The following is a 13,018-nucleotide window of genomic DNA, read 5'->3' as shown; positions in this document are numbered from 1 at the left end:
AATTCCCAGGGATGCCTTATTTCAGCCCACATTCAATTAGGGACCAAAGATTTGATAGTCTCAAACATCTACGCACCCAATAACCCTACTAAACAGTTTTTTAGTGAACTTTCGACCTGGCTCCTTCGTGACCCACACCTCCCACATATAATCAGCGGGGACTTCAATTCTACAATTCATCTGATCAACGATAGATCTACTCCCAAATGCCCACACTCCCCTCCAGACCCCGATACGCAAACTCTTTTGGTCTCCACGATGGACTCCCTCATCTACATGACATTTGGCGCCTCCGTCACCCAGCTGATAGAGAATTCACTTTCTACTCCAACCCCCATAATGTTTTCACCAGGATTGACTACCTCTTCTGCTCAGACGACCTTATCCCACTGATATCTGACGCTGACATACACGACATTGCTATATCTGATCACGCACCTGTCTCGACAACGATCGACAATCCTGATCTACACCCGAATCCCAAAATATGGCGATTCCCATCCTACCTTCACAATAACTCTGACTTCCGACAATACATGGAAAATGCTTGGTCTAAATACACCTCAACCAATGCATTGCACTCTGACAACCCTAATCTATTCTGGGAAGCAGGCAAAGCCTTCCTCAGAGGATGTGTAATATCCTATGCTGCTTCTTTCAAGAGAAACACCCTCAAAAGCTACAAACTAGCCAGCTCCCGACTGCATCAGGCCCAACGATCCCTATAGATAGACAACTCCCCTAACAATAGGAAGACATGGCTGTCAGCAAAGCAATCTTTTGGCACTTGGGCTGAAACTCTTGAACTGACCAAAAAAGCACACATGGTTGCTACCCTTCACAAATTCAGCAATAAGGCAAGTAAACTCCTTTAAAGACTATGTAAGGGATCCAACTGCCTGACCTATATTACATCCCTCCGAGACACATCGGGTAACATTAAAACCACTCAAAAAGGCATAAACAAAGCCATGCTACAATACTACTCCTCTCTTTACGTGGCGGACCCCATAGATACAGCAACAGCATTTTCTTTTCTTGAGAAAATAACCCTCTCCCAAATCTCTCCCTCTCAATTAGATGCTCTAAACGCACCCATCTCCCTCCCTGAAATTTCCAATGCCATTAGAAACCTAGCCCCATCCAAAGCCCCAGGCCCAGACGGCTTCACAGGTGAATTCTACAAATCCCTACAAACACTCTTAGAACCCACCCTCCACAAAGTCTACCATCACATATGGTCAGGCGGCTCCTACCTACCCACGGGTAACCAAGCCATCATTAAATTATTGGCCAAAAAAGGTAAAGACCCACAAGAACCAGGCTCATATAGACCTATCTCACTCCTAAACCTTGATGTCAAGATCCTCTCCAAAATTTTTGCCACCAGATTAGCCGACATCATACCCTCTCTGATACATGCTGCCCAATCAGGGTTCGTGAAGGGCAGAACGGCCACCATGAACATCAGAAAGGTGATGATGGCCCTGGAACACGCCAAATGTAACCCAGAGGGAGATTATGCTATCATTACCCTAGATGCGGAGAAAGCCTTCGATAACGTTAGTTACGAATGGCTTTCCATGGTCATGACTAAAATGGGATTCTCAGGCCCTTTCGCCCACCTTATAAATACCATGTATACCCCCCCCAGCAGCTAGGCTGGTAGCGGCAGGCCTCCTCTCGGACGAATTCCGTCTTCACAAAGGCACACGGCAGGGCTGCCCCCTATCCCCACTCCTTTTCAACATTGCTTTGGAACCCCTGTCTAGATATCTGTCCCACATAGCCCCACTACATGGCATTAACATCGGTAAACACGAACTTCGTACCTCACTCTTCGCGAGCGATGGCCTTATATTCTCAGCAAACCCCTCCTCTGACATGCTCACGATTAAATCGATCTTTGATCAATTTAGACTATGCTCGGGCCTTCGCATAAACTACAACAAAAGTGAAATCCTCCCCATAGGCACCCTGTCTAACCCTTCCTGGACTCCAAAATCCATACTCTAAGTCGCAAAATCCCACATCACCTACTTAGGAATAAAAATAGGGAAATTACCCTCCTCTCTCTATCACCTCAACTATCCCCCTCCGCTCACAAAAATTTCCCAAGAACTAAACAACTGGATGGATCTGCCTCTTTCGCTCCTGGGAAGATGCCATCTAGTGAAAATGGTCAGTTTCCCCCGCCTACTCTACCCACTTCAAACCATTCCTTTGCTTCTGCACCATAAAGACACAAAATCTCTCAATGCTGCCATCTCCAAATTCCTTTGGCGAAACAGGCGACCACGCATTGCATTCACAAAGTTATATCTTCCCACATGCGAAGGGGGTCTTAGTCTCCCAAATGTCAGAACCTACAATCTAGCCTGCCTTTTGAGGATAAGTTTGGACTGGGTAGCCCAAACATCTTGCTACTCCAATTTTCCCTTGGAAACTTAGATGGTTCACCCATACTCCTTGGTAGCCCTCCTCCACTGCAAGTGGAAATCCATTCCTCCGCCTCTTCAACATAACCTCTTACTCTGAGACACAGCCATAGCTTGGAGGAAAATCCGGAAAAGCCTTAAACTCTCACCCTTCATATCCAGCCACCTTCCAATACAAGGAAACCCGTGCTTCCCCCCTGGTCTGGAACGCCAGCTTTATGCCACCTGGCAGCGGAACGGCCTCACCAACTTTTCCTCGCTTTGTGACTTAGAGTCTGGTCTCCCCATCTCTTTCCAAACTTTAGCTGAGAAGTTCTCACTTCCTCAGTCACACGTCTTTCACTAAGGTCAATGCATCAGCTTTCTAAAAAACGCTTGCAGACAGGATAGCAAAAGATTCAAGCCGTCTTTCTTGGACACCCTTCTCTCAGAGGGCTCATACAAAATATCGGACATATATCAGCCTCTTCTCCTGAAATCCACTCCTTCTCTAGCGTCCTTATCAGCAGCCAACTGGGAAAAAGACTTCCCAGACACCGAGCTAGTAGATAAACTTCTTCAAGGTCTCAACACCACTCACAAATTGGTGCCCAACGAATCTTGGAGGGAAACCCAATTGAAGATTCTTCATCGTGCTCATATACCTTTCCTCTCAAACAAACAAGCACAAACCGCCCCCATATGTCCCCTCTGTCAACAACCCAGGCCTTCACTGACTCATCGTTTCTGGTCACGTACTTACATCTCCACCTTCTGGGTTCAAGTCCTATCATACATCTTCAAGGTGACCCTGCTGAAACTACCTAAAGACCCCCTACTTCTCATATTTGGTCACTGGGACCCCCAGCTATTACCCTGGTCACCCAACTCTACCCCCCTTGCAAAGACTGGACCCTGATATGCCTCCTACTCGCTAGAAGAGCCATCCTGAAAAACTGGATCTCCAACGTTAGCCCAAACACCTCTCAAATCAAAAGAGATCTTTTACAACTACTCTACAAAGACAGGATCAACATGGATTTAACGCATGCAAAGACCAGATCACGTTTCTACCACAAATAGCGTGCTTTTATGGCCTCAACACTCACTCCTATGGATATAGCGAATTTCGAGAAAATTCTCATTCTCATATCATGAGCCTTCCCCTACATCATAGGTGGAGCTGCTTCCTCCAAGCTAAGGATCTGCAACACAAGGAATCCAACTCCTGTCAAGTCCTGCACCAACGTGCGAGACCTTCTCTCACCCACCAACCCCCTATCTTCCTCCACACAGGAAGGTGGAGACCGATATTATTAAAATCACAGCCTTAACCTCACTGTCTATCCCCAGGCTACATTCTACATCTATATCATGAACTTGGTGCTCAATCTCCCCTACCCCCCCTTTTTTTCTCCCCTCACTTCTCCCTACCCCACACCCTATTTTGGAATCATCCATCAATAGCCTCATGGTAATCCTAGGAACCCCCCTCCTACTTAGATCCATCCAGTTATTTCTTCTTCTTTCTCAAATAGAAGGTTAATACCTTTGAATGGTTATTACATGCTTGTTGTTGCCCCCCACTTCTGGGGCCATACTACACCACCCCTAGGTTACAAATCTTTTGTCATTGTTATGCATTTCTACTACATTTCAGCATAACTGTCATTTTTTCTATTAAAAATTTCTATTTCTATTTAAAAAAAAAAAAAGAACACTGCGTTCATTTCAGTAATCCCCAAACCCAACAAGAACCATGAGGAAGTTGAAAATTACAGACCCATCTCCCTAATTAATAATGACCTGAAAATTTTGACAAAAATTCTCGCCAGCCGTATAGCCTCCTTTATTAAATGTTATATCCACAAAGACCAGGTGGGTTTTATTCCAGGCAGGCAAGGGCCAGACCAAATTAGGAGGGCGGTCGACATAGTCTCCCTACTCCAAACTAATTGGGAAGGGGGCCCCAAGCAAGAAGGAATGATCCTATCACTGGACTTACATAAAGCCTTTGATTCGATCGAATGGCCTTACCTATTCTCCCTACTGGAGAAGTGGGGTTTTGGGACCCAATTTTTGGGGGTTCTTAGATCCCTTTATTCCACCCCGAAGGCGGTGATCCACCTACAAGGCCAGTACTCCAACCCCCTTAATATAGCAAGAGGCACTAGACAGGGCTGTCCTCTCTCCCCTCTAATTTTTGCCATGGCAATTGAAACACTGGCAATGCAATACGCTCTAATCCCAACATCCAAGGCGTGTCCTGTGGGAATCAAGTCCACAAATGTGGTCTATGTGTGGACGATATGCTCCTTTTCATCACGTCCCCGATCACCTCCCTCCCAAACCTTTGCAAACTCCTGAAGGAGTTCTCAGCGATATCAGGGTTACAGGTGAACTACTCTAAGTCCTATGCCCTAAACATCTCACTCAAGACAGAAATAGTAGTTTCACTTCAAAGCGCCTTTGACTTTAAGTGGACTGACGACTCCATTGATTACCTAGGGATTAAACTCACAGCAAAAATGGAACAATTATACACTGCTAACTTCCCACCCACATACCGTAAGCTTGAAGCTGACTTAGGAAACTGGACAAAGGGGGAGGTATCCTGGCTTGGGAGAATTCATGCTATAAAAATGACATTACTACCAAGACTCCTTTACCTCTTCAGGGCCCTTACAATAAACATTATAAAGGATCACTTGACTGCATTCCAAAGAAAAGTCAACAAATTCATATGGGGAGGGAGAGGACATAGAATCCAGCAAAGAACCCTGTTCCTATCCAGATCACAGGGGGGTTTAGGGCTCCCCCAGCTATTCTGGTATTTTCAAGCTGCCAGGTTGGCCCAGCTCTCCTCAGTCTACTCTAGGGCAGAGAAACCAGACTGGATTCAAATAAAAAGGCAGGCAGCTCCATCCTACACCCTAGACTTCCTACTCTGGGTTCCCCAAGAATCCGTCCCCCAATCCTATCCCCTACTCTCTCTCAGTCAATGAAAATCTGGGACAATTTGAGAAACAACCCTGTATTAACTTCGAGCAGCCGCCCCCTAGCACACATCTTCAATAACTCTGACATTACTTCGGGCCTAGACAACAAAGCCTTTAAATGGTGGTTGGACAAGGGGTTGTATCGAATTGGACACTTCTTCACTTCCAATGGCCCTATATCCCTGGAATTTTGTGTAAATCAACTAGAGATCCCGAATTCAGAACGTTATAGATTTTACCAAATAAGCCACTTCCTTCACCAAATCTGGGTGGGGAAACCCTTGCCTCCAAGATTCACACCGTATGAATTATGGTGTGGGCAGTCCACAGAACAGAGGGGCGGAATCTCCATCATTTATCAGTCACTGCCCCACCAATCCACAAAGACCCCATACATGCTTGTGTGGGAGAGCGACTTATCCCTCAACTGGGACATAGAGAGATGGAGGGTCTCCTTTAATAGATCCTTCAAGGGCATTAAGAATGTCTCTCAAATTGAATCTAGTCTCCAGGTCATTACCAGATGGTACCTTACCCCGGACAGACTGGCCAAAATGTTCCCCGGGGGTTCTGAGAGTGTCAACTCTCAGGTTCCATAGCCCACATATGGTGGGAATGTCCGAGATTAAGGCCCTATTGGAGCAAGATTTTCTCCCTGATCCGAAAAGTTATGAAAGTTCAGATTCTGAAAACCCCAGTCATAGCCCTTCTTAATGCAAATCTACCCAAAACACCAAAACAGACGCGCAAATTAATACACTTCATCCTCCTTGGTGCCAAGCTCACCATTGTAAAGCTTGGAAACAATCCAAGGTTTCCTTCAAGGCTGCTACATGTAAAATATCCTGGATCATGTCCCAAGAGAAACTCTCCAGCATTCTCCACAACACTAAAACGCAATTTGAAGCTATCTGGGAACCATGGGCCCATTATATGGGCATTTCCCTTATACCAGGAGTTCAACTGTAAAGTCCCTCGGTTCACCGGGGGACAAGTGTTCCTCTCCCGTTGATAGGCTCTTTACTCTTTCCCTCTCTTCTCCACCCCCTCTTTTTTTTCCCCACCTCCCCCCTCTTTTTTTTTTTTTTTACATAACAAATTTTTTTATTTATTGAAAAATAAAATGTTTCATTACAATTCAGGTTTTCAATAATCACATCAAATTATTCTTAATTCAATAAGCTTCATGTAACTAAGGAACATGTAAATATTCAACCTTGTATTCACTCAAAGATGGATCTGCATATACTAGACATCTCTGTTGGGTCATTTCTTTTTAAATTCTCCATAGCTTGCATGTCTCCAACTATTTATTCTAGATTCCTTGAACTGTTGTGTAATAATATAGTTACCTGACTTATGTACTATCTTAACAGTAGAGAAAAAATCATAAGGAGAAGAAGGAAAACTGAAGGAAAAAAAAAAAAAAAATCAAGCGTAGGGAATAGTACTCGTCTACATATATACTCCTTTCTTGACCAATCAGGGTTCCTAACTGATAATTAATTAATTATTCATACAATATCAGTCTCGGTGTTGTTTCCAGCTGTATACTCTTTAAAGGCTGACGAGTATTTAAAAGTCGTCCATGGTTGCCATGTTTTATGAAATCTTTCTACCTGTTCATTGGACTGTGCTAGCGTGTCTTCCATTTCATAAATTTCTACAACTTTGTGGATCCATTCTACAATCGTAGGGATCTTAGTGGAGTTCCAGTGAATCGGAATAAGCGATTTCGCAGCATTTAATAAATGTTTTGTAAGAGAGTGTTTGTATTTCTTTAGTGGCCAAGTTGAGATGTGTAACAGGCAACAAGCCGCGTCAAGTGTTAAGGTAGTTGCTGTAATTACTGAAATTAGCTCCTTTACCTTGTCCCAAAAAGGAGTAATTAGGGGACACTGCCACCAAATATGGAATAAGGAGCCCGTGTCTGACATGCATCTCCAGCACAAATTCGATATCTGAGGGTTTCACTTACTCAGCTTCACTGGAGTTAAGTACCAATAACTTGTATGCTGTTTCCTGCATTTTAGTGCTAATTGAACACTTATGTGTTAAGATACATGCATTCTTCCATTGTTTGGAAGAGATATTTACCTGTATTATCTCGGACCATCTCCTCCTGAGTCTGTCATCTGTTGGTCTTTTAGCTTCTTGTAACCAGGCGTAAGCTAGCGAGGTTGTTCTGTCAACCTTCTCTCTAGAGAGACACACCGACTCAAGTTCCGTCAGAGGTCTAGAGAAATTTCCTAGTCTACCCCTGTTGTGAAGATAACTTCGGATTTGAAGATATGCCCAAAAAGGCATCTGAGGTAAGTTGTTATCATCTTTAAGGGTGGAAAAGTCTTTAATTCCACCGTTTTTGTAGCAGTCTCTGGCTAAAAGTGGTTTATTGTGACTTTGTGACCTGAGTTGAGGGTTCCTCATCCCTGGGATAAAATCAGGGTTATCTAATAGTGGGGTAAGCGGTCCCGGTATAGAAGAGGTCATTTTCTCTCTATTTAGCTCATGGAACAATTTTAGAGTGGTTCCTGTTAGGGGGTGTTGTTTTAAGTCGATCGGATATGCTGACCAAGGTATCCAAGGCGCAAATTGCAGCCGGATAGAGTTAAGATCCTTTTCTAAATTAACCCAATCTTTAGATTTTTGGTGGCAATGCCAATCGATAATTCCCGCGAGATGGGAAGATAAGTAATAGTCTCTAAAGTTGGGCAGACCCATCCCTCCATGTTCTTTTAGTCTTGTTAAAGTTGTGTATTTGATTCTTGGTTTTTTATGTGTCCAAATGAATCTCAAGAGCATGGAGCGTAGACTAGCAAACATACTACTTGGTAGTTTAATTGGTAAAGTACGCATGAAATATAAAAGCCTAGGGAGGACAGTCATTTTAACAATGGCTGCTCGGCCAAACCAGGAGAAGGTTCCGGCATGCCATTTGGCTAAATCCCTTTCAATGTTTTTGATTAATGGAGGGAAATTATGTTCGTAAATTGACTCAATTTTAGGTGTCAATTTAATACCTAAGTATTTCAAGGACCTAGAGTCCCACTTAAAGGGGGAGTTCTCTACTGTGGACCTTAGCGTGTGTTCCGGTAGAGTCACGTTCATGGCCTCCGATTTAGAGTAATTTATCTTTAGGTTGGAGATATATCCATAATGTGTGAACATTCTAGATAGGTTGGGAATGGTAACATGGGGATTGGTTAGAAAGAATAATAAGTCGTCCGCATAGGCAGCTATCTTGAACTCCCTGTCCAATACCCGGAAGCCAGTTATAGAAGGGTCAGCATTGATCGTTCTGATAAAAGGCTCCAATGACAATATAAATAGGAGGGGTGAAAGGGGACAACCCTGCCTCGTCCCATTAGTAATATGGACCTTCTCGGAAAGTGTGCCATTTATTTTTAGCTTCGCTGTTGGATTTTGATACAAAGCTGAGACCCACGCCATCATTCTAGAGCCCAGACCGACATGTCTACATGTTGCCAGCATATAGTCCCATGCCACGCGATCAAAGGCCTTCTCCGCGTCCGTTGACAGGAGAAGGCCTTCTGTGTCATGAGATCTGGCTGAGTGAATTGGGAGCAATGACTTGATTACATTATCTTTAGCCTCGCGACCTGGCATAAAGCCTACCTGTTCTGGTCCGATCAGCTGTTGTAGGTGGGGTCTTAATCTTTCGGCGAGTATCTTTGCAAATATCTTTATATCCAGATTAAGCAATGAGATAGGGCGATAGCTTGCACACTCCGAGGGATCCTTACCAGGTTTCGGTACTACCGTTATGAAGGCAGAGAGTAAGTCTGGAGTCACTTCTCTGGATTTGGACATGGAGTTCAATGCCCCCACCAATGGGTCTGTCAATAAGTCTATGAAAGTTTTATAGTAAATGGCTGTGAAACCATCTGGTCCCGGGCTCTTGCCCAGTTTCAGGTGTTTGATAGCGTTTCTAGTTTCTGTTAAATCTATCGGGCGTTCGAGAGCATTAGCGTCTATTTCATCAAGTGAGGGTAGTCCACTTTTATTCAGGAAATCTTGTATGATCTGAGTTCTGTCTCCTATCATGTCTGGTTGTCTGTGTTGTCGTGGTAGGTTGTAAAGATCGGTATAAAATGAGTGAAAGTGTTTTGCTATTGCCTCTGTGGTAACATCTAATGTGCCTTGCTTTCGTTTAATGCCCGTAATGGTGTTGCCATACTTATGATCTCATAGAGCTCTGGCTAAAGCTCTCCCTGTCTTATTGCCTGACTCATAATATAATCTTCTTTTGAAAAACAGGAAGCGTTTAGTCCTGTTATCAAGAATTTGCTGCAGTTCTTTCCTAGTGGCTAGCAACTCCGTGGCGGAATTGACTGATAGGGATTGTTTATGTAAAGATTCAAGATTATGGATACGCTCATATAATGTTTTAATTTCTTTTTCTCTTTTTTTTTTTACGTTGAGAACCCATTTTTATCAATTCGCCCCTTACTGTGCATTTGTGGGCCTCCCAGATTATGAGAGGATCAGTCTCTGGGGTGTTGTTGTGAATGAAATAGTCTTTGAGAGTATCAGTCAATTTGGGCAGGAGAGTTGGATCAGACAGTATGGAAGAGTTTAGTCTCCACATCTGAGGTTTTGGCGATGAATTAATTAGGTCTAAGGACAAAGCTATGGGGGCATGATCCGAAATGGACTGTACCCCTATATGGGCCTCTGTCAGGACAGGAAGATCAGATTGTGTGATAAAGAGATAATCCAGCTGGGAATATTTCTTGTGTGGATTCGAGTAGAAGGTGAAATCTCGCCCATCCGGGTTGAGAAATCTCCAGGAGTCCACTAGTTGAAGGGAATGTAAGAGTGTTTTAATACTTTTAAGTATCCTATATCTGATGCTAGTAACACCATTCGAGGTGTCTGTCAATGGATTCAGAGGGATGTTGAAGTCTCCTCCCAATATTAAGCAGCCGGAGGTGAACCCCTGGAGCTGGTGAACCACCTTTTTACAAAAAGTTAAATGTGCCTTGTTTGGGAAGTAGACATTTGCTATAGTAATAGGAGTACCTTCATATGTCCCTTTTAGAAACAGAAATCTGCCTTCTGGGTCAATCATTTGTTCCGTCAACTCAAAGGGAGCGTCCTTGCTCACTAATATAGAGACTCCCTTTGATTTGGCACAATCATTAGTAGCATGAAATATTCTTGTGAAAGTTGAGTCGGTGAGTCTGGGTATCTGGTGTGTCTTAAAGTGTGTCTCTTGCAGCAACACAAAATGTGGCTTACCTCGCTTAATTTCTCTGAGTAGGGTAGTGCGCTTTTCTGGTATATTTAACCCTTTGACGTTGTGAGATATCACTGTTGGTCGACATCCCAGTGAAGTGTATGCCATGATGAAGACTCAGGAGTGATCCAGTCCGAGAATGTCTGAAATGTAAACTGAAATGCTAATTAGACTTCTTGTCGTAGACTAACAATGTAGTTAGGTATAACTTAAAAGTTAAAGGAAGAGAAAAAAAAAAAAAAAAAAGAAAAAAAATGGAGAATTATGTTTTATCTCTAGATAGAGCCCTATCTAGACTTCGGTAGTGGAATCAGAATCTGGAAACCTTCCCGAGATTCCGTTCACTTTGTGGGGAAAGTAGGAGGCGGCTACTCAGAGAGTAATCAGTTAAATGTACTAAGAACCAACAGCTATTTGTACCTCCAAAAATATCAACTCACACAGCCTATATATAAGCTTATACTATAATATAATCTTAAATTAATCTACCCGTTTGATCGACGTCATCGCCACCCATCAAATCTGTGAGCGACCCAGACGTCCATCTCCTCAAAAGTGTAAAACTCTGTCACTCTAAACCATCCTCTCTATCCACATCCCCTCCAACCCACACAGCTCTCCATGTGTACCGCTGGTCCCCCCTCCCAGCAAAAATATAGAAATAATGAACCTCAATTGCACTGGGGACCTCCGCAGTCGGGACGGAGTCTCCTATCTAATCGCATAAGCATAACTGATATTATTGAAAAGTAAAATTTAACTTAACAGACAGTAGGCCCATAGCCCAAACTAAACATATGAGTCCAGCGGTCGCCAGTATTCTCTCTCATGGTTCTGCCTTAGCTAACTATTCCAAGCAGGGTGTATATTTATTAACAAAGTCAATGTAGGGTATATAATTACATTCAGAGCCAGAGCAGGGTATGTAATTGCGATCTGTGTCCTCGACCTCTGCAATAGATAGCTATCATTATTCAATAACTAAAGTCTGACTTATATCATATCATAGCTTGAGAGAGAGTTCATAATACCCACAATTCTCTTGGTTACACACGGAGAATAATGTTCCAGTTCATACTGGTGATGCGGTGGGGTTCACTGAATTTTATCCTTCGGTCCCGGGCAAATCTCTGATTTGGTGTGCCAGCTTTGGATCCTCCAGACTTTCCATGCTTCATCTTTTTGGAAAATCTCTTTTCTGGCGTGGAGAATGGAGAATGAATTGGACTCCTATCATGTGGGGGTAGTGTAAAGTCAGCATACCAGTCAGGTAGTTCTACTGGGTCTAGTCCCAGGCCTTCACAAAAATCCGGCAGATCCGATGGAGTGCATAGGATATGTTGGTGTCCGTTTGCGGCAACAATAAGTGCAAAAGGAAAACGCCACGTGTATTTAAGATCTCTGTCCCTGAGTTTTTCAAGTAGAGGTCGCAGGGCCCTGCGATTTTTCAGCGTGATTTGTGACAAATCTTGAAACAGCATTATGGTTTCACCGTTGAAAATAATTCTGTCATTTCGTCTAGCTTTACGCATTATGTCCTCTTTTAGTTGGAAGTTCTGCAAACAGCAAATTATATCTCTAGGGGGTGCCGTTTCTGGGCCCTTAGGTCTAAGAGCTCTGTGTGTCCTTACGAATTCAATTACTGTATCTTCTGGACGATCTAGTAAACTGTTAAACATTCTCTGGAGGGCAGGGGTAATCTGATCGATCTCAACTGATTCTGGGACCCCTCTGACTCTAATGTTGTTCCTCCTTCCGCGATTATCGAGGTCCTCCAGATGCCTGTTCATATCAATAAAATGTTGTGCATGGGAGACTGTAACCTTGTCCAGTCTGTGGAGTTCTTTATCTCTTTGTCTCCCTGCATGCTCTGTTGCTGCTATTTTTTCTGTGAGGACTACTAGATTAGTTTTAAGGTCTGTAATTGCTGCAGAGAATGCGGATTTTATATCCGCTGTAAAGCAGGACATGTCCGCATAAGTCAGGGGTTTGTTTGATCTAGTTTTCCCCCTACCTGTGTCCTCTTGTGCTGACTCCGAGTCGCCACTGAAATCCTCCTCGTGTTGTGTACTGCGCTGGGTCGGCGCCATCTTGAGACCGGCCTTGCTGCTGCCCGCTGATGACTGTAATTTAAACAAATCTGCGATGTCTCGAGCAGCGGATGGCGGCTGTCCACGGCGGGGACGGGTCTGGGGAGTGCTATATAGCTTTCTGCCCGGCATTGACGGCTCTGAGGACGGGTATCAGGCTGAAAGGCCGTGTGATTGAGCGGAGCTCCTCTACAGTGCTTCCATCTAAGCCGCGCGCCAAGCCACGCCCCCCTCCCCCCTCTTTTTACCCCC

This window comes from Aquarana catesbeiana, linkage group LG11 (genome assembly GCF_042186555.1).
Source record: "Aquarana catesbeiana isolate 2022-GZ linkage group LG11, ASM4218655v1, whole genome shotgun sequence".
NCBI lineage: Eukaryota > Metazoa > Chordata > Amphibia > Anura > Ranidae > Aquarana > Aquarana catesbeiana.
Note: the sequence above shows the minus strand (reverse complement) of the source record.